Genomic DNA, 21,115 nt, shown 5'->3' with positions numbered 1-21,115 from the left:
CCATTTAAAATGGGTGCTGATTGTGCCTGACTGTTTTAACTGTTTTAACTTTTAACGGTGTTATGATTGGTGCATTGTACCAAATACTGTTAGCCACCCTGAGCCTGCTTGCGGGGAGGGCGGGATATAAGTGTGATAAAATAAATAAATAAATAAATAATGGAACAGATCTGGGCTCTGAGACTCCACCAAGTGGCTACAGAGTCTCAGGGCATTCTTGAGTCTCAGAAACTTTCACCAGTGAACAAAGCATCAGACGGATCTCCTGATTTATTTTTTACAAGTAAAATTTGGATGCCTTAAACAGGACAGGCAGGACTAAGTAATTAAATTCAGCAACAAACCCAGGGAAGCCAGTCTCCAGATTTGCCTGGAGGTCTCCTAGGATTACACCTCATCTCCAGACACACAGATCAGTTCCCCCTGGAGGACATGGATGCTTTGGAGGGTGGGCTCTATGGCACTGTACCCTGCTCCTCTCTGAAACCCCCACCCTCCCCAGGCTGCACCCCAAACCTTCCTTGCTAGTGTTGCGTTTTTAACACTGATATCCTACCCTTTGGCTCCATAGCCCCCCCCCCAACTAATAATCAGTATGATCCAAAAGGTTTTAAACAATTAACCACACAAACCCTTAGCATATTATTACTGTAGATACAAACACCGTTAAAAGACCTTTCTCATTTAATTTAATGTTCTTGGTCTGGCATTTACAAGTCTTCTTTGGCTCTAGGAACTGGCCCCAAAATTATCCCTCCACCCTCCTCACAGGTTTCTCTTCTCCCACTTCGGACCACGTATGGCCACCAACAGGCTTTGAAGCTGCCTATGGAAATGAGGCCAGAGGGTTGCCCAGCCCCTTTGTTCAGTCACAATGAAGCCCAGCCAGCCTCCCCCAAATCACAAAGCTCCAGGTCCCCCCCCTCCCAGGTCATAATGCCACCGCCTATAAAAGGTCCTTCATTTCTGGCTAGCCTCTGGGGATGAAAAATCTCTCTCTGAGAGGTCTTGACCTCCTGCTGTCTCTTCCTGGAGAGGCAGAATCCCCATGTCCTCACCCTTCTCGTAAGAGTCGACCCCCTGAGGGTAGACGGCACCCTGCACCTCCTCCCTGGACCTCTCCCCTTCTTCTCCCCTAAGTCTATCCCCTATTTCCTCCCCCCCACATCCCCCCTCTCTCCATACCCAACTTTCCCCCTTCCCCATCCACTCTTCTGGGAAGAGTCAGGAAGCTGAGAGTGGCTCCTAGAAAAGGCCTGCTTCCCTGGACCCCTCCCCTTCTCTCCCCCTTTCCTCTTTTTCCTCCTTCTTTTCCCTACGTTTCTCCCCTAAGTCTGTCCCCTATTTCCCTCTTCCCTGCATCCCCTCTCTCTCCATACCCATCTTTCCCCCTTCCCCATCCACTCTCCGTGGCAAGGCCCTGAGGATCGACGGACAAGACTCTGCACTCTTCCCTGTACTGGACACAAATCTGCACCTCTTCCCTGCACCTCCCCCCTTCATTCCCCCTCCTTTCTCCTTCCTTTCCCCACCACGTTCAACGGACAGTGCAGGCTTGTAGCTGGTTGCCTGAGATGGAGCCGAGAAGGAATTTTTCCCTGTGACCCCGCCCAGGTTGGCCTGGTGGACGCAGGTTTTTCGCCTTCTCTGCACTGCCTTCCTCGTAAACTCCGGACGTCTCTACATGCCACACTCTCTCCAGGTTCACTCCCGGGCCTGGAAACAGTGTCGAGTGTAGTTAGGCCCGGATGAGAACAGGTGGGTGTCTTAGGGCTGCCTCTTACAATTTATTCAATAAAGTTGATTTCACTATATATGTATATACTTGTCTCGTGTCTTTCTTTCATGTCTGGGAAGCAAGTCTCTTCTCTGGTAGTTGTGTGAGGACGTAGCTGCTGCAATCCTAACACACATTATTTATTGACACCCAGATGCACTTTTCAGCCTTCAGAGGTCTGCATCGTAAGATTCGTACTTTCAAATTATTCCTACCACAAGAGCCAATCATAAACTCATCCTGAAAGCTTGGAGTTTCTTGGGATTCTATTCAAACTGAGAAAAGTGTTGCAGGATATAACAATAAAGGAATTAGGAAAATAGGAATAAAGGGGCCAAACACCTTCCTCTGTGTCCACCCTCCTCCCGGATTCCTCTTCTCCCCCTTTCCACCACGGATGGCCGCCAATGGGCTTCAGATTTGCAGCTGGCAATGAGGTGAGACTGGGCTGCCCAGCCTCTTTGTCCAGTCACCATGAAGCCAGGACACCCTCCCCAAGGCTTTCTTGCCTCTCCTCTGAGGATGTCAAATCTCTCTCGGAGAGGTATCGTTCTCCTGCTGTCCCTCCCAGAGAGGCAGCATCAGCGTGCTGTCCCCCTTCTTGGGGGACAGCCAGTTTGGTGCGGTGCTTCAGAGTGGTGGGCTCTAATCTGGAGAACCGGGTTTGATCCCCCTCTCCTCCATATGCAGCCAGCTAGGTAACTTTGGGTCAGTCAGAGTTGTTCTCTCAAGAGCAGTTCTCTCAGAGCTCTCTCAGCCCCACCGACCTCACAGGGTGTCTGTCGTGGGGGAGAGGAAATGATGGGAAGCTGTGCCGAAGTCAAGTCAATGGATCGCCTAAAACTCAGAGAGGCCTGGTTTGGTACGCTCAGGCCTAGCTTTAAAAGGCAAGACTGCCCCTCCCACCAAGGAAACCAAGGAACAGAGAGGGAAAGGGTCCATTTCCCCCTTGTGTCTGTGAATGATGGGCAAAATAAAACCTCTGACTTCAGTTGGCCTAGAAAAGAGTTACCCTGCTTAAGATGGCATTGCAAGTGTGTGCATCATCCTCAAGTGCAGATATTTGTGTTTTGTGAAGGGAGCTGGCCACTTAAAATAGGTTCTGTCTGTGCCTGACCTAACTTCTGTGGGGCTAGAAGTGTGGAACAGATCTGTGCTCTCAGACTCCACTAAGTGGCTACGGATTCTCAGGGCTTTCTGGAGTCTCAGAAACTTTCACCAGTGAACAAAGCATTGGAAGGATCTCCTGGTTTATTTTTACAAGCCAAATGTGGATGCCTTAAACAGGACAGACAGGACTAAGTAATTAAATTCAGCAACAAAGCTAGGGATGCCAGTCTCCAGATTTGCCTGGGGATCTCCTAGGATGACATCTCATCTCCAGAAACACAGATCAGTTCCCCTTGAGGAAATGGATGCTTTGGAGGGTGGGCTCTATGGCACCGTACCTTGCTCCTCTCTGAAAACCCCACCCTCCCCAGGCTGCACTCCAAACCTTCCTTGCTAGTGTTGCGTTTTTAACACTGATATCCTACCCTTTGGCTCTATAGCCCTCCCCCAAGTAATAATCAGTACAACCCAAAATGTTTTAAACCATTAACTACACAAACCCTTAGCCATACTATTATTGTAGATATAAACACAGTTAATAGACCTTTGTTATTTAATTTAATGTTCTTGGTCTGGTATTTACAAGTCTTCTTTTACTCTAGGAACTGGCCCCAAAGTTAACCCCCAGACTAATTTTTAGCCTTCAGGGTTCTGTATTGTAAGGATCATACTGTCAAATGATTGCCACCACAATACCAAATCATAAACTCTTCCTGTTTCTTGTAATTCTATTCTGTTCATTAGGCGGTATGCCTCACCAGCATGTGAAAAGGGCAGCTGCACACCCTCCTCTTCCTCCTCCTCATTCTGCTATAGGAGAGTTTTCTTGCTACCTAGTTGCTCTTGACATCACCCTTCCTTCAAGGGGCTCAAAAGGAAGCATGTGACTCCTCCCTTCCCCATTTCATCCTCAGAACAGCCCTGTGCGGTTGCTTGGGCTGAGATGGAACGATTAGCTCATAGTCATCCAGCAAGCTCCAGGGCAGAGAGGGGATCCCACCAGCCAGCTTCTCTATGCCATACTGGCGCACTTGTACTGCAGATGGGACATACCCCAAGCAATGCCCCCTCTAAGCTGTGGAGTCTTGCGAGCAAAAATTCTACTTTGTGAGCGACTGGCATTACAATTGTGAGCCAGTGATTTGGCTACTGCATAAATTAGTTCACTCTGGAGCCATCCTTCCTGAGCTAAGACAAAAATGTGTGAGCCAGAGACTAGAAAACTGTGAGTTAGCTCACACTAACTCAGTTTAGAGGGAACACTGACCCCAAGTATTAGACCCTGACACCGACGCTTTAAGCAGGCTCCTAGAAAAGGCCTGCTTCCCTGGACCCCTCCCCTTCTCTCCCCCTTTCCTCTTTTTCCTCCTTCTTTTCCCTACGTTTCTCCCCTAAGTCTGTCCCCTATTTCCCTCTTCCCTGCATCCCCTCTCTCTCCATACCCATCTTTCCCCCTTCCTCATCCAAGATCTTCCTAGCTGAAATCAAGTCAACGGGTCGTTGAAAATTTAGAGAGGCCTGATTTAGTACAGTCAGTCTCAGCTTTAAAAGACGAGAGCGCCCCACCCACGATGTTCAACACACAGTGCAGGCTTGTAGCTGGTTGCCTGAAAGGGAGCCGAGAAGGAATTTTTCCCTGTGACCCCGCCCAGGTTGGCCTGGTGGACGCAGGTTTTTCGACTTCTCTGCACTGCCTTCCTTGTAAAGTCAGGATTTATCTACATGTGACACCCTCTCCAGGTTCGTCCCGGGTTCTGTCAAGCCAGACAGGCATCTGGAGTTCCCATGTAGAAACATAGGTCCCAGATGTTACGGAGGTCATTGCATTTCCTATGCATCTTTGAAAGAAGTTTGGATACGGAGTTCCAAGCACGTCTGGCTCAAAAAGAACCCAGAGCGGACCCAGAAACAGCGTTGCATGTAGTTAGGCCCATATGAGAACGTGGGTGTTTTAAGGCTGCCTCTTTGAAAGTTCATTCAATAAAGCTGATTTAACGATATATATATATGTGTCTCGTGTTTTTCTTTCATGTCTGGGAAACAAGTGTCTTCTTTGGAAGTTGTGTGAGGACTTAGCTGCAGTCCTACCACTTTATTATTTATTAACTCCCAGACTCAGTTTTCATGCTTCAGGATTCTAAATTGTAAGGAACATACTTTCAAATTATTGCCACCACAAAACCTAATCCTAAACTCTTCCTGAACTCATGTAGTTTCTTGTAATTCGATTCAACCTATGGCAAGAATATTGTAGTATATAAATTTTCTACAAGTGAACAAAAGTATATAAATGAGTTTTCTATAAGTGTCATGGTATATAAATGAATAAATGCCCTTTCAATGTGTTTTAATAAATTACATTGAATTCATTTCTTATCCATCTTGAAGACTACAGAGCCAACGTGTGGAATTCCAGCACCAGCAAGATGGCCCATGGATGTCATAATCCAACATTTAAATCCATCATCTAGATCACCACTTAGAAACAACTACAATAATAAAGCCATAGTTTTTATTATATTGAATTAAATAATGCTATTAATGAAACAGACCATAATTAACACGTTACTGAGCTATAATACTCTCAACTAGGCATAGTATTTACCAGGGGTCATTTCGTAGAAAAAGAAGTGCAGAAGCTCATTAGCATAACTTATTTGCATATGCCACACACCCTGACATCACCAGAAGTGTGTCAGAAGGCAACACCCACTGCTCCGGCTCCACTGGACTGTTTTGGATTGCTAGCTAGTGGGGGGGACGGGGACGTGCAGATCTGTCCTCGCAGAGGAGGGAGAGCTTGTACCTGAATAAAACTTGGTCTTAAAGGTGCCACTGGACTGTTTTGGACTGGGGGGCCGGGGGGGCTCTGCAACTTACCTGGCTGCTACTTGCTCTGACTGAGGGCTGCTGGGAGCAGGGGGTGGGGCTTGTTGCACGTGCCCGCCCCCTGGGCTCTTTCTTGCCGGAGCTCCGCTCCTGTGCGCTCCTGCAGGAAATGACCCCTGGTATTTACTATGGTTCCATAAATGATATTGTGATATTTTTGCTAACAGCAGTTTTGCAGCTGTAATCATATCAAGGATCATCCTTATACCGACGTCTGGACGATATGCATGAACTAGTCCCAGGTATACTACCTTGGGATCAAAAGGAGTGTGATCTGGGCTACGGTTGCCAACCTCCAGGTGGAGCCTGGATATATCCCAGAATTAAAACTAATTTCCAAGTGGCAGAGATCAGTTCCCCTGGAGAAAATGGCTGCTTTGGAGGGTGGACTCTGCAGCATTATACCCCACTGATCTCCCACCCCTCCTCAACTGCCTCCCTGCCCAGACCCCAACCCCCAAATTTCCTGGTATCCCTTTAAGACCAACGTTGTTTAATTCTGAGTATAAGCTTTCATGGGCATGCACACATACCTGAAGAAATGTGCACGCCCATGAAAGCTTACACCCAGAATTAAACAATGTTGGTCTTAAAGGTGCCACTGGACTCAAACTTTGTTTCGTTGCTTCAGACCAACGCGGGTGCCAACCTGAGTCTAATAATTCCTGTAATCTTTTGGTTCTTACTGGCAACTGGGGATTGTCCCCACATGGCTGGGTGGGTGGTATCTTAGTGCCACTGATTTGCAGCACGCGTTTCAGCACAACTAATTTCTTCCCAGAAAAAATTCATTGGAAGTGATTAAATGAGAGCTGATTGAATTCTTAGCAATTCTCGAGTGGGCACTCGAGACAGATACCAGCACCCTCGCAACTGGGCTGTACACTTGCAGTAAAGACTTCTTTGAGCAGCTCTTAGCTCAAGTGGAAGGCTGAGTCAGGTGGGGAGGGGGCTGTACTGTTTTATTTTAAACGAAAACCAGTTGGAGAAAAAGGAATTTTCTTTAGTGTCTTGGGTCAGTTACTGTCTGCAAAGAGAAACCAGGAATGAACAGTTCCTTTGTATCTGTGACCCGGATTTTTTTCTCCTATTTATACTTACCTGAAATTATATCACTATTGTGTGAAATTGCAAAATAGCTCCCCCAAGCCCTCACCTGGCTAGCCTGACAAGCTGGAACGTGTCCAGAGGAGAGCAACGAAGATGGTGAGGGGTCTGGAGACCAAGTCCTATGAGGAAAGGTTGAAGAAGCTGGGTACGTTTAGTCTGGAGAGGAGACTACTGAGAGGTGATATGATAACCATCTTCAAGTACTTGAAGGGCTGTCATATAGAGGATGGTGTGGAGTTGTTTTCTGTTGCCCCAGAAAGTCAGACCAGAACTTTGAAATTAAATCAAAACAGTTTTTGGCTAAACACTAGGAAGAACATCCTGACAGTTAGAGAGGTTCGTCAGTGGAACAGGCTTCTTCGGGAGGTAGTGGGCTCTCCTTCTTTCGAGGTTTTCAAACAGAGGCTCAATGGCCATCTGAGAGCAGTGCTGATTCTGTGAACTTAGACAGATCGTGAGAGGGAGGGCAGGAATGGTTGCCTCAGTGCATAGTTCTCATGATGTTTTCTTACACGCCCAGGGTAATGCTGATCGCCACTTTGGGGTCAGGAAGCAAATTTTCTCCAGGCCAGTTTCGCCAGGGTCCTGGAGGTTTTTGTCATCTTCTGGGCATGGAACAGGGGTCACTGGGGGTGAGGGGTGAGGTATTTCCTGCACTGTGCAGGGAAATAAACTAGATGGCCCTGGAGGTCCCTTCCAACCCTATGGTTCTATGACTTGATGGCACTCCCCCTCCCAAAAAAGTGATTTCAGAATTCATGTATGTTATCAGTACACAGGCTGCTAATTTTAGGGAGGCAGCTCTCATGAACTGCTTTGGACGCTTGCTTTCAACCTAACAAGTGCATCCAGAACTGGCCAGCTAACACTGCAATCCTAAACAGAGGTATACCCTTCTGAACCCATGGACTTTCCATGGTGAAACTCAAGATTGCACTGTCAAACTCACAAATCCTGATTCCATTTTGTTTCTATGTTGGTCTGATAAAGGCTAAGGAAGCTGTGTCAGGACGACAGACAGACTCCCTTCCTGTTTCATCTGAGAAGGAATGGGGATTTCTCATAGGCAGCGCCGCAATGATAACCGGGGTTGCCAACCTCCAGGTGGGGCTGGAGATCTCTGGGAATTACGGCTCATCTCTAGACCACATAAATTGCTTCATTCCACTTCTCCTGGAGAAAATCAACCACAAAATGGCCACGTGGGAGGTGAAGCCAACCAGAAACTCACAGAGGAAGCCCAAGTACAAGGGATAAGAGGAGTAAATTTTAAAAAAAACACTGGGAAAGAGGAGTCAGAGAAGGAATGAAGCTAGCAATATCATGGCAGCGGTCACCGGAATGTTATTTTAACCTGCACAGCCAATCAGATCTCGAACGACCAATCAGAAGCCCTACTGGGCAGGAGCCCCACCCCCGCCCACTTTCTAAAAACACTTGGTGAGCACCAGGAACGGTATTGGCAGGTACCATGACACCCCCAGACACCACGCTGGGGACCCCTGAGTTGCAATATTTATTTATTTTATTTATTTATTAGATTTTTTCCCTGCCCTGCCAGCAAGGCTGGCTCAGGGCGGCTTACATAACAGTATCAAAATACAATATAATAATACAAGACAGTATAAAATCCAATCAATCACAAGTTTAAACCATGAATATAACAACATAATAAGTGCTAGCATTTGATTCCTCAGCGTACAGTCAGATTCTTATCTCCTTAGGGTGTCCAGGTGCTCGGGTCGGGCTATAATTGGGGACCCAAGGGGGTAGGGCTTGCTTTCCATTGCTGTCAGATGTCAGTGGTGGCAGTGGTGGTGGCGGCTCCAGAGGCCCGGTGGAAGAGCTCCGTTTTACAGGCCTTGCGGAACTGTAATAGGTTCTGCAGGGTCCTGATCTCCTCCGGGAGCTCATTCCACCAGAGTGGAGCCACCACCGAGAAAGCCCTAGCCCTCGTTGTCGCTAGCCTGGCCTCCTTGATAGTCGGGAGGACCAGCCGATTCTGGGTCCCCAATTGCAGAGCTCTCATGGGGACATATGGGGAAAGGTGGTCCTTCAGGTATGCAGGTCCCTGGCCATATCTTGTTGCCTTATTGGTATCTCTTGCTTGTTCTGACTCAGATTATTATGAAATCTTACGAATGGTCAGTGTCAAATCCTAATTATTATCGGTGTTTTCCACAGGAGGACAGGCTTGTTTGGTTTCCCTGTTGCTGCTGCAGCTGCCATCACAGCACAGAAGTAACACGGCTTCCACATGGCCAGTTTCGCTGCATTTCCCCTGCTTAGAGCCCTGGTGGCTGCCAGTCCCCTAACATATACCATAGGTGCTTTTTCAGTTAGTTTTTTTTTTAATCAGCAATTGAATATTGTTATAAAAACTTGTGTATTGGGTTCTCTGAATACCCAGCTTGCTTTTTTTTTTTAAGTACCTAGCTCCTTTCATTGTGGAGATATAAGGGGAAAGGACCAGTGGCTGCCTTTCATACCACCTCTGGAGTGGAAACTTACGACCCAGACCCAATCCTTAACATCAGGCTTCCCTTTTGCAAGTGACCTCTTCTCCTTCTTCCATCATTGTCCATCAACCTCTCCTAATCTTATTCCCACATCATTGGGAATACCTGTGCTAACTGTGGAAATGCTTATCATCTTGGCCTCCGAGTAACAATTCCACCAGGTGCAAGATCCAGCCTCGAAGGCCTCCTTCCTAACACGGAATGCTAAGCCGCCATTGACACAATTCACCGCAGCCCATTCATGACTGCACATGTTAAAAGATTAATTTTGTTTCAGCAAAGGAAGTAGCCCTGGGGGAGGTTTAAAGCTAACGGGGCACATCTGCAGGAGGGTGCCGTTCAAGTCCTGTCCTGCCCCTCCTCACCAATAAGCCACAAATGAGACTTTGTTCTGTTCCCAGCAGTTTACACCCAGAATCCTTTGCTCGAGGAACTTGATAGGGTTTGTTGCAGGCTCCTAAGGGGAGTGGATGAGAGGCGAGGGGGCATATTCAGCATCATACCTGACAGCACATAAATTGCAAATAAAAAAAACTGACCTAAGGAAAATTATGACTGAACTAAGATGCTTATTAAGTTCTATATGTGCCTGAGCCTGGAGAGCAGCTGCCAGTTAAGAGCTGATAATACAGATCTCGGTAGACCAGAGGTCCGCTGTACTTGAAGCTGCCATTTACTGAGTCAAATAACTGGAATACAAGAAACTGCCTGCAGGGTCTTTGGCAGAGGTCTTTCACATCATCGACTACCAGATTTTTCAACCGGAGACGTTGAGGACTGAACCTGGGACCTTCTGCATGCCAAGCGGATGCTCTGCCACTGAGCCACAGCCTGTCCCAATTAACTGGTTTATCTAGCTCAATACTGTTTACTCTAACTGGCAGCTGTTCTCCACACCCTCAGGCAGGAAAAAAAAAACCCATTCTTACCTACCTGCCCTTCAACTGGAGATGCTGGGGGTTGAACCTGGGACCTTCTGCATGCAAAAGAGGCACACCGTCATTGAGCCATGGCCCATTATACTAGCTCTGGACACACAAAGCTGCTTTATGCTGATCTCAGTCTAGCTGAGTCTCCTAGGCAAGGGGGAAAAAAACCCTCGTGATATTTAAGGTAAAGAGTAACCAATGAAGGTTGACCTCATAAAGTTCCACTGGAAGGGGTGCTCAAGGCAAGGGATAAGCAGAGGTGGTTCTGCCTTCCTCGGCCTAGCAGCCCCGGTCTTCTTTGGTGGTCTCCCATCCAGCTACCAACCCTGCTTAGCTTCCAAGCTCTGATGAAATTAGGCTAGTCTGGGCTATTAGGGCTGCTACACTTACCAATTTTAGAAGAAGAGGAAGTAGAAGAGGAGGAGGAGGAGGAAGAGATTGGATGTATACCCCCACCCTTCACTTGAAGTCTCAGAGCAGCTTACTATCTCCTTTCCCTTCCACACACACCCCACAACAGACACCCTGTAAGGTCGGTGGGCCTGAGAGAGCTCTTTCGAGAACTGCCCCGACAGAACTTGTGACTGACCCAAGGTCACACCAGCAGCTGCATGTGGAGGAGTGGGAACTCAAACCCAATTCTCCCAGATTAGAGGCCACGCTCCTAACCACTACACCAAACTGGCTGCAGGAAGCCAAACCTGGGATCTTGGGGTGCAAAATGATGCACTCTTTCATGGGCCCACAGTGGCAATCAACACATTGGTTCACATCTATGATTTACAAGCACTTCCTGTATCACAAAGGATCAAGACTAACAGGAGAACATACGCTCTGAGTAGGGCTGCCAGCTCTGGGCTGGGAAATACCTGGAGATTTGGGAGGTGCAGCCTGAGGAGGGCGGGGTTTGGAGCATAATGCCATAGAGTCCACCTTCCAAAGCAGCCATTTTTTCCAGGTGATCTCTGTCACCTGGAGACCAGTTGTAATCCCCGGAGATCTCCAGCCACCACCTGGCAGTTGGCAGCTGTAGCTCCAAGCCTGTACACAAAACTTGAGTCGGGGTAAGAGTTCCCTTCATCTTTGTTTCAAAGATCTGTCTGTCTGTCTGCCCATCTGTCCGTCTTTCACCACCTAACATTCTGCCTTGCTTTAGTGTGACCAGCAAACAGAAGCTTGCGCAAAATCGGGGTGTGATCTCTCTTCTTTTGGCAGATTGGGATCCAGAAGTAACTCCATCTGCTGCCAAATTTTTGGCAATAACGATTTCCCTGAAGCACTATTGATGTTTTATGGGGAATTTGTGTACGAGTATTGTAGTGTTTTCTACTGTCATGTTTTGTAGTGTTTCCTACTGTCATTTCCTTTTGTTGCATCGGTTTTATGCTCAAGACCTTTGGTCAAATGAGCTTATTATTTATTACCTAAATGTAAATGTATTATTTACATTATTTAGATCCTGCCTTTCTCCCCAATGGGGGCCCAAAGCTCCTCCAGTTTATCCTCACAGCCACCCTGATAAAAGGAAGTCCTTCTTCACCCAAAGAGTCAAGAACATGTGAAATTCACTGCTGCAGGAAGAAATTCACGGCTACAAGCATGGACGGCTTCAAGAGGGGACTGGATAAACATTTGGAGCAGAGGCCATTGGTGACTATTAGCCACAAGGTATAGAGGGAACACTCTGTCTGGGGCAGTGATGCTCTGTATTCTTGGTGTCTGGGGGGCAACAGTGGGAGGGCTTCTGGAGTTCTGGCCCCGCTGGTGGACCTCCTGATGGCACCTGGATTTGGGCCACTGCGTGACACAGAGTGTTGGACTGGAGGGGCCACTGGCCTGATCCAGCATTGGCTTCTCTAATGTTCTTAACCCCGTGTGGTAGGTGAGGCTGAGAGTGTGTGACTGGCCCAAGGTCACCCAGCAAGCATCCGTGACACAAGTGGGGGTTTGAACCTGGGATTCTCAGATCCTAGTTCGACACTTTAACCGCTACACCGTGCTGGCTCTCTATTAATAAAGGAAAGGGCTTGAGTCTCGAAGGCTGGGATCCCCAGGTGCAGGAGGTTTAGCTCCCCCTACCCCACGGATTGACCCCTTGTCTTTCTCCTTGCCATTCAAAAGGAAAGCACTCCACCTGGTGTGGGAGCGGGAGGCAGCCAGACAGGGTTTGTTGTGCAACGGATAACTTGAGAGATGCTGGAGAGGTGAGAGGCAGGTGCCAGGGGGAAGCCAATTCCTATGGAGTGCTGGGGAGAAAAGAAGGTGAGTCAGGGAGTACTTCAAGGAAAGGGGATTTAGGGATCTGAAGGAAGGTGGGGTAAAAAAAGGTAAGAGATGGAGCCCACAGAAAACCCCTTCCTGCTGGCGAATGAATTTTCGTGAGCCTCTTGCTAATGTCCTTGGGTGGGTGTGTAAAAGACAGCCTGTTTGTCTTCACTGTCTTCACTGACCCGCTCAGAATATGTCAATCAAAGAATCAAATCAAGTCTGACATGCGGACTCTAAGTAGTTAGGGGAGGAGATGAGATCATGTGCCCCTGTGCCATCCTCCACTCCTAGGTTCTCCCTTCAGGAGGAGGAGCTGGGAAGTCCACCAGGGATGGAGAGCTGGTGCAGGCGGAAGGAGAGGGTGGAGGGACAGGTAAGCCAGGGAGAAGAAAGGGGAGTTTCCTCTCCCCTCTCCCACTGGTGCAATTTCAGAGGTGCTATAGAAGTGACTGCACTAACTGGTTGGCCCAGGCTAGCCCCATCTCATCATGTCTTGGCAGCTAAGCAGGGTCGGCCCTAGTTAGTATTTGGACGGGAGACCACCAAAGAAGTCCAGGGTTGCCACACAGAGGCAGGCAATGACAAACCATCACTGTCCATCTCTTGCCTTGAAAACCTTGTGGGGTTGCCATAAGTCGGCTGTGACTTCACAGCACTTTCCACCACCACATCAAAGTGACTGGGGCATAGATTCTCATCATCAGTGTTGCAACCAGTGAAGAGTGAAGTGGCTTGCAGTTGAAAAGATAAAGAGGGGGCAATTAACAGGGGCCAGAGTGTGGGGAGGAGGAAATCAGAGAGAGTTCCACGAGATTTACAGTCCACCACGGACAAATACAAATATTTCTCCTATGTCCAGAAATGCTGTACTCCAGTCTGTAAATTCTTCCAAGACAGCAACACTTGCCAGTCCCCAGACATCTGAATTCTGGTCCCAAAGACATCAGACTTCTGTACTTCAAATCCACCCAATATGGAAGGGAGAAACACAGAGGATTCAAATAACCCGAAGAGCACCTAGATGTGAACTGTAATTTTGACAAGGCAGCCCCACATCTCTCATTTGGGGTTGGGCCTGCAGCAGCCAATCCTAGATCAGAAAGACCACTGCAGGCCTATCGGATTTTTAAGATTTGGTTCACTGCATTTACATTCTCAGGACCAGGTTGCCACCCTCCAGGTGGTAGCCGAAGATCTCCCAGAATTACAACTGATCTCCAATCGACAGAGATCAGTTCCCCTGTAAAAAAATGGCTGCTTTGGAGGATGGATTCTATGGCATTGCACCCTGCTGAGGTCCCTCCCCTCCCCTCCCCAAACCCTGCTCTCCCTAGGATTCACCCCCCAAATCTCCAGGTATTTCCTCACCCAGAGCTGACAACCCTACCTCATGAGGACATTGTTTCTTCTCTCTGTGTGCCCTTGAATGAGGAGACTCAGATTTGATATTCCATCTCTGCCCTCCTTAACAAGAAGAGGAGGAGGAGGAGGAGGAGATTGGATTTATACCCCGCCCTTCACTCGGAGTCTCAGAGCGGTTTACAAGCTCCTTTCCCTTCCCCTCCCCACAACAGACACCCTGTGAGGTAGGTGGGGCTGAGAGAGCTCTGACAGAAACTGCTCTTTCAAGGACAGCTCTTGCCAGAACTATGGCTTGCCAAAGGTCATCCAGCAGCTGCAGGGGGAGGGGTGGGGAATCAAACCCGGTTCTCCCAGATCAGAGTCCGCACACTTAACCACTACACCAAACTTGAGATAGTGTAGCGTCTGGTACTTACAACAGACAGGAACCAGCCTCTCTAGTTAGATTCAGATGCTGCACAGCTGAGCAACCAGTACATCACGTGCTTCCATTTCTGTTGTACATACAACGTAATCCATGCCATGTTTTCAACAAAACCTCCTCAGGGCAGTCAGAGTTGGCAGGACGTCCCTCTTGAATCAGGATATGTTGTGAAAGAGGTGGCCAAAGTTTCTAATCTGACAAGCCTCCTACAAAATGATTCAGTCAGTCACGAACCGCAAGAGACACCTCCGTTGACACACAAGTTATGATCTTCCAAGCTCCTATTGAAAAATGAATAATGATGATAAAAGAAGAAACCACAAGTTACCTCATTTGTCTGTTGTATCCCAACTGCAAAATCCTTTGCGCTGAGTCTTTGCCAGGTTTCCCAAACACTTCATTTCTTGACCAAAATGAAAAGCACACATAAAAAGTGAACAATTGGTGGGCAACTGTTAACTCTCTAAGTGGGACAGCAATTAGGGTTGCCAGTTCCGGGTTGAGAAATTCTTGGAGATTTAGGGATGGAGCCTGGAGAGGGACCGCAGGGGCATTAATGCTAAACAGTCCACCCTTTAAAGAGGCCATTTTCTCAGGAAAAACTGATCTCTGTAGTCTGGAGATTGGTTGTAATTCTCAGAGATCCCCAGGTCTCACCTTATGGAGCCTGGGGAGAGCAGGGTTTGGGGCAGGACCTCCATCCACCCTCCGAAAGAGGCATTTCCTCCAGAGGAACTGATCTCTGTTGTCAGTTGTAATTCTGGGAGAGCTCCCGGGCCCATCTGGACGTTGGCGAGCTTATCCATCTTGAACTCAGTATGTCCAAGAATTAACAGGACATCTCACACTTCCATCTGAGCCTTCCCTCACACAGTTATCATTATCTTGTTTAAAAAGAGGCCTTTCCCCACAGTTCCTCTTAACACAGAGGATTCTCAGGGACTGAAGCTTCCATTCAAAAGACATAAACCTGATCTCTTACATTCTCCTTCCTAGGTTTGACACATTTCTTTTCTCATCTCTTGGACACATTTCATTTCTTAGCTAAAGAAGTGTGCACGAAAGCACGAAAGCTTATACCTTGAATAAAACTTTGTTGGTCTTAAAGGTGCCAATTTTTGTTCTGTCGCTTCAGACCAATACCTAAATCTATTCTTTTCCTTTTGTCTTTTGAGTTCAAAGTTCAAAAGATCCACAGGGTAACCAGGGTGGGTGGGGAGGTGAGACTACTTTCTTCCTCACGTGAGATCAAAACCATTTTCCATCTGTCACAGGAATGTGAGCGTTGTGCTTTTCAGGGAGATGTGATGGAGTTCTTTAAACTCTCCCCAGCTGTGATTGAGTGGATTGAAAATTTAGATATTAGTATTTCGGGGGACTGGCCAATCCGTCTGCATGCCCATTGTATCAGCTTGGTTATGTATTTTATATTATTACTAGGAATAAGGCTCATTGTGGAAATAAGAAAGAGGCTCTGGGAGAGTGCCAAGTCCGTGGGCACTCAGAATCAATTTGCCATGGCAACCTCAGCAGGGTATAAGGACACAGAGTCCACCATTTTCTCCAGGGGAACAGATCAATGCCATCTGGAGAGCAGTTGTAATTCTGAGTGATCTCCAGCCACCACCTGGAGATTGGCAACAGTGGTTCCCCATTACGGAATGGCTGGTTTGGAGGGCAGAGTCTATTGCATTGTACCTGTCCGAGGCCCCACTCCTCCTCAAACCTCACCCTCTCCAGGCTCCATCTCTCAAATCTCCAGGATTTTCCCATCTGAAGTTGGCAACCCTATCTACTTCCCAGCCAAGCATCAACCTACATTTCCCCCTCATTGATCAGCTTTCCATCTCCCCCCCACCAGCAGCCCCCACCGTGCTCTGAAGCCCTGACTGCCACATATCTGTGGCTGTAATGTGGCGATGAGTGGCACATTTTCCTATCATTTTTTGCCTTGTGGTATTCTGCTTGTAGGAGCTGCGGTGGCTCAAGTGGTTAAACGCTGAACTGCAGGCTGTGGAAGGTCGGTAGTTCAGCAGTTCGAGAGGGGGGGTTTGAGGTGCGGAATGGAGTGAAGTCCAGTCAGCTTCCATATGCAAATGACCTTGAAACGCTGGACCAATCAGAGAAGAGTGGCCTAGGGTGCAGTGGGTGGGAGAGAACTCAGGCAACACAGCCAGTCGATAGAGACACCTTGTGATTGACACATCGCAGAGCCAACTGATTTTGGAGTGCATAGAACATTATGGGACCACTACTCTAAGGAGAGATATGCTTCCTGTGTGTAACTCTGCCATATGATAGATAAATAATGATAAATCAAAGACAGTCTGGTCCAGAGACAGGTTCAAGAAGCAAATGGTTCAAGAAGCAAATTCTCCAACGTCAGTTGCCACCACTGCCTCCACACTGCAAAACTAGAGATAATAATACCAGGTCAGTGATTTCAACACCTACCCATTTCCCTGCCTCCAGCTTGTCATTCATCTTTAAAAAAACCCAAAAGTCAATCTTGAGAAGGCAGATTTTGGAAGGGACAAAAATCCCAAGGAGGGCCAATTTTGCATTTGATAGCTCTTGTCTGTTGTGTTGCTTCTAAAAAAACCCTCACATATCGCTGAACTGACACTTTATTTATTCTGACAGCCAGCATGGTTTAATGGTTAGATTGTCAGACTACTGTCTGTAGCAGTAGAAAACAGCAAGATTCAGCCCCGTAGCCGGGGTGGTGGTGGTTTGCTGCTAATTACATTAAATTAAACGGGCCAATCTGCAAATCTGTTTCAAACATCCCCAAGCCATTGGTGGTGAGAAGAGGGCCCAACTCCATCCCTAGAAGACTGCCCGAAACACCAAAGCACAGCCCCATAGGCTCTTTTGTCAAGAGGGTGGACGGCGGCCAGGCCTCCACACCCCCTCAGAGCCTTGCCCGGCCTCACACCACACATTCGGCATCGCCTTCTCCCTCCCTTCCCCTCTTCTCCCACACCAGGTGTGCAATTTTACCTGCAGCCTAGTTACATGCGCACCCCCTGCAAACAGCATTTAAAGGGACCCTTTAAATACTGTTTGCTAGAAAAGGGGGATGCGCCTGAGCTCTAGTGGTGAATTCGCTGCTCTGAGTTCAGGTGTGTGGCCAGGCCACCCTTCTCCCTCCCTTTTTACAAGATTTAAAGGGTCCTCCAGCTGATCAGTGGGCCATGTGCTCCTGCAGATCAGCTGGAGGGCCCTTTAAATCTCGCAGGAGGGGAGGAAGAGAGGTGGCTCCCAGTGGTTGCTCTTGAGGGCGGGGCCCGTGAAATCGGGGGATCCCCCACCCCCACCTGGGGACTGGCATCCCTAATGGGGAGAAAGACGAAAGCCCTTTGCCTCCCACAACCCTGATCGGATTATGCCCCCTGCAGCAGCTAGTAGGTTTCTTTTTAATGCTGGGAGGATCCAGTCGCAGCTCTTCCAATGGCATGCCTAGTCTGACTCTGCTTTTTTGGCCATCAGCTCGCACCCGATTTATGGCCACCCCACAGGGATTTCAAGGCAAGAGATGGTCACAGAGGTAGTTTGCTATTGCCTGCCTCTGGGTAGCCACCCTGGACTTCCTTAGTGGTCTCCCAGCCAAGCACTAATCAGGGCTGACCCTGCTTAGCTGTTGAGATCTGATGGGATTGGGCTAGGTTTGATGTCCCCACAGTGCGGTTAACTTCCAGGTGGACCTTGAGATCTCCCAGAATTGCAGCTGATGTCCAGATGACGGAGATCAGCTCCCCTGGAGAAAATGGCTGCTTTGGAGGATGACTTGTATGCATTATATCCAGCTAGGCTTGCCAGCCTCCAGGTGGGGCCTGGAGATCTCCTGCTTTTACAAGCGATCTCCAGCTGACAGAGATCAGCTCCCCTGGAGAAAATGGCTGCTTTGAAGAGTGGACTCGATAGCACTGGACCATGCTGAGGTCCCTCCCCTCTCCAAATCTCGCCCTCTCCTGCATCCACCCCCAAAGTCTCCAGGTATTTTCCAGCCCAGAGCTGGCAACCCTATACCCAGCTGGCCTTCCTTCCCTCCACAAACCCTACCTCCCAGGCCCTGACTGGAACTGAGCAATATTTGGGCTCAACAAAGCAAAACATTAAGAAGTAGAAATGAAAGAAAACCAACCAGCAATTGTAAGGGACATTCCTCATGAGACACCCAACTTTCATCACTATGATTGATTCTAAAGTTCATCTTGACTGGGATTCTGTTTTGGCGCCCAGCATCCTCTTTTGGGAGTGACATTATCAGGTCAAGACTTCAGGCTGCTCCTACTGGAAGCAAAAAAGAGAGAGAGACTAGGATTGGATCGTAGCCACTTGTCTCAGAGGCCGGGATAACATCAGTAAGCAAGAGGCGGTTAAAAGAGCAATTATCAAAAGAATGGGGGAATGAAAGGAAGTATAATTTCTGCTGTCATTGATCGTGGGGACTAAAGTGGTGATAAATTCATTTGTGGCAGGAAATAAAATGACAAGAGCCCTTCTGTAATGCAAATGAGAACCTCCTCCAAGGCCTGCTTTGAAATGGGTATTTCCCCTGCGGATGGTTGTTTCACTTTCTTTTTCTTTTTATTGCTGTTCAAGTCTTGCATCGCTGAGCCAAAATACAGCCCCATTCCAGTGGTTAACATCTCCATGGAGACATGGTTTCTTCCCAAGAGGATTGTAAGAAGACAGAAATTTTAGGATTTTCCTTTCTTTTTTTTTGCTTTCATAAATACCGCCGACCCTCACACCAAGACGTTGCTAAAAGACAAAACCAGGGCGGAAGAAAAGCTTCAGAAGCCGGTGGATTCTGGGAGAAGGCAGGACAGCGTTTTGATAGGTCAGGGGTAAAGCTTGGTGGGATCTGGTGGGTCTGGAGTTGCCAACCTCCAGGTGGTTGCTGCATATCTCCTGGGGTGAAAACTGATCTCCCGACAAAAGGGATCAATTCAGCTGGAGAAGAATGGCTGCTTTGGAAGGTGAACTCTGTAGCATTATGCCCCAAATCCTGCCCTCCTCAGGCTCCACCCCCAAAATCTCCAGGTATTCCCCAACCTGGAGCTGGCAACTATATAGCGGTGCCAGCCTCCAGGTGGGGCCTGGAGATCCCCTGGAGTTACAGCTCATCTCCAGATGCTTTGGAGAGTGGACTCTAAGGTGCTGAACCCCACTGAGGTCCATGTCCTCCCCAGGCTCCATCCCTGTATCTCTAGGACTTTCCCACCTGGACCTGGCAGCCCTATGACCTCCACAGGTGGCTGAGGGGACAGGGACTGGCCATCATACCACAGCACCCAGTATCTAGACAGAACTCTATAAGAACATAAGCAAGGCCTGGTCTGGGCCCTGCTAGGCTTGATCACCAGTCATAGCCAGCAACCAACATCACAAGTGAAAAGTGAATCTAAAGCCAAGGCTGTTTACCTTAAGGGATTGTGTTAAAATAACGACACCGTACAATAAGGGAACGTCAACAAGTTCACAATGGCCTACGATATAACAGTAATCCTACAACAACTCTGCAGGCGCAAAACAGCTGCTCACAATACTTCTTATTTCAAACTGTAAACAAACCATCCGCAAGCACATAAGATGCTTGAGAGAAAACAGGCATCGTGAGGGGGATGAGTACTATTTTCAGGCACTTTTGTTTGTTTGTTTGTATGTTTCAAAGCTCACAGCATCATTGTGTTTATCTGGAAAGCAGCCTGCCTCTTCAACAGCACAAGTACCGATGTAGGAACATTGAAGGGGGCCTTAGGACTATCAGGAAGAATGGCTTTTGCTATATTTTCAAACCCAGGACAAAGGGAGGAGTTTCCTCCATTGCTTTCTTTTGCTGACATGTTTTTGTACATCCCAATACCTTGGCACAAGTTGTGCTTGGTGTGGGGAAATGTGGGGGGTGGGGCATGGGTCAATGAGAAAGCATCTCCTTGGCATGCAGACGGTTCCTAGTTAGGGTTGCCAACCACACGGTGGCACCTGCAGATCTCCTGCTATTACAACTGATCTCCAGATTGTTAGGGACAAAACTTGTCCAAGGAATAAAGAGGCAAAGTCAAACAGTGAATGTTAACTTTACTGTGCAGGGAACGTCCAAGGCAGGAGTTCAAATAATCATTGCTGACATGGTCTCATGACCCCAGGGGGTCTCCGCCTTCCCACCCTGGACTTATGGTCCCTGTTGAGAAGGCCCAGGGTTAGGGTTGCCAAGTGTTACCTTCCTACACAGCGGGGGACTTCCGGGCCGATCCCAGAGTGCGCACGCGCAAAGCGCACGCACCCACGTCACCAGGAAGTGACGTGACGACGCCGGGCACGCTGGGGCGGGGCCACGACTATCCGAGGGAAAACCATAGAGTTTTCCCTCGGATGACCGTGGCCCCGCCCCCAGCGTGCCCGGCGTCGTCACATCACTTCCTGGTGACATGCACGTCGGGGCGGAGTTCCCCCCGGGGCCCAATCCACCGGCAGCGGGGAACGGGCCTCTGGGGCAGGGGTTTCCCCGCCCCCCCGGGGGGACTGGGCAAGCCTACCCAGGGTACCCTCTCAAGCACATACAAAATGCCCCTTTTACAGCCGAGAACACACAGGCATGATTGACTAGGGTTGCCAAGTCCATCTTCCACCCCCAGCGGGGGACTTTGAGGGCGTTCCTGGAAGGGGTGGGGCATCCCCAACGTGATGACGTCATGTTGGGGACGTCTGCCCCCCC

The sequence above is a fragment of the Gekko japonicus genome, unplaced genomic scaffold (assembly GCF_001447785.1).
Source record: "Gekko japonicus isolate JY-2015 unplaced genomic scaffold, Gekko_japonicus_V1.1 scaffold1016, whole genome shotgun sequence".
Lineage (NCBI taxonomy): Eukaryota > Metazoa > Chordata > Lepidosauria > Squamata > Gekkonidae > Gekko > Gekko japonicus.
This window is presented reverse-complemented; position numbering follows the sequence as displayed.